At 21.7% G+C, this 1,113-nt stretch overlaps 1 protein-coding gene across 3 annotated transcripts in view; it reads right to left on the reverse strand.

The window, feature by feature from the left end:
* The window catches only part of LOC117178314, a 131,610-nt gene that overhangs the window by 88,346 nt on the left and 42,151 nt on the right, over positions 1-1,113 (reverse strand). The gene's annotated exons all lie outside the window — the stretch shown is intronic.

The following is a 1,113-nucleotide window of genomic DNA, read 5'->3' on the forward strand; positions in this document are numbered from 1 at the left end:
AAAAAAAAAAAAATGAATTCTTGAAGGCAAAAAAGATCAATTATCAACAAAAAAAAAACAGTTGAATTTTCAAGCCAAAAATGATTTTTTTTTAAAGAAACAGTTGAATTCTTAACTCGAAAAGCTAAATTTTTATTAAAAAAATCAAATTTTTAATTAAAAATGACGAATTTTTGACAAAATAGTTGAATTTCTTAACGGGAAAAGATCAAATTTCAACCAAATAGTTGAATTCTCAAGCCAAAAAGACGAATTTTTCTAGAAAGAGTTGAATTTTTATATCAAAAAGCTGAATTTTCATGAAAAAACGTTATTTTTTAACAAGAAAAAAAGATCTTTTTGACAAAATATTTGATTTCTCAACGAAAAAATTTAATTTTTAACCAAAAATGACGAATTTTCGAAAAAAAATGTATTCTTGAAGGCAAAAAAGATCAATTATCAACGAAAAAAAAGTTGAATTTTCAAGCCAAAAATGATTTTTTTGGAAAAAAAAACACAGTTGAATTCTTAACTCGAAAAGCTGAATTTTCATCAAAAAATTTAATTTTTAATCGAAAAAGATGAATTTTTGTCAAAATAGTTGAATTCTCAATGAAAAAGAATAATTTTCAACCAAACAGTTGAATTTTCAAGCCAAAAAGATGAATTTTTTAGAAAACAGTTGAATTCTTAACTCGAAAAACTAAATTTTTATTAAAAAATCTAATTTTTAATTTAAAATGACGAATTTTTGACAAAATAGTTGAATTCTCACGCAAAAAAGACGATTTTTTTTAGAAAGAGTTGAATTTTTATATGGAAAAGCTGAATTTTCATGAAAAAAGGTTATTTTTTAACAAGAAAAAAAGATTTTTTTGACAAACTAGTTGATTCCTCAACGAAAAAATTTAATTTTTAACCAAAAATGACGAATTTTCGAAAAAAATGAATTCTTGAAGGCAAAAAAGATCAATTATCAACGAAAAAAAAAGTTGAATTTTCAAGCGAAAAATGATTTTTTTGAAGAAAAAAAAACAGTTGTATTCTTAATTCGAAAAGCTGAATTTTCATCAAAAAATTTAATTTTTAATCAAAAAAGATGAATTTTTGTCAAAATAGTTGAATTCTCAA

Source organism: Belonocnema kinseyi, chromosome 8, assembly GCF_010883055.1.
Source record: "Belonocnema kinseyi isolate 2016_QV_RU_SX_M_011 chromosome 8, B_treatae_v1, whole genome shotgun sequence".
Taxonomy (NCBI): Eukaryota; Metazoa; Arthropoda; class Insecta; order Hymenoptera; family Cynipidae; genus Belonocnema; species Belonocnema kinseyi.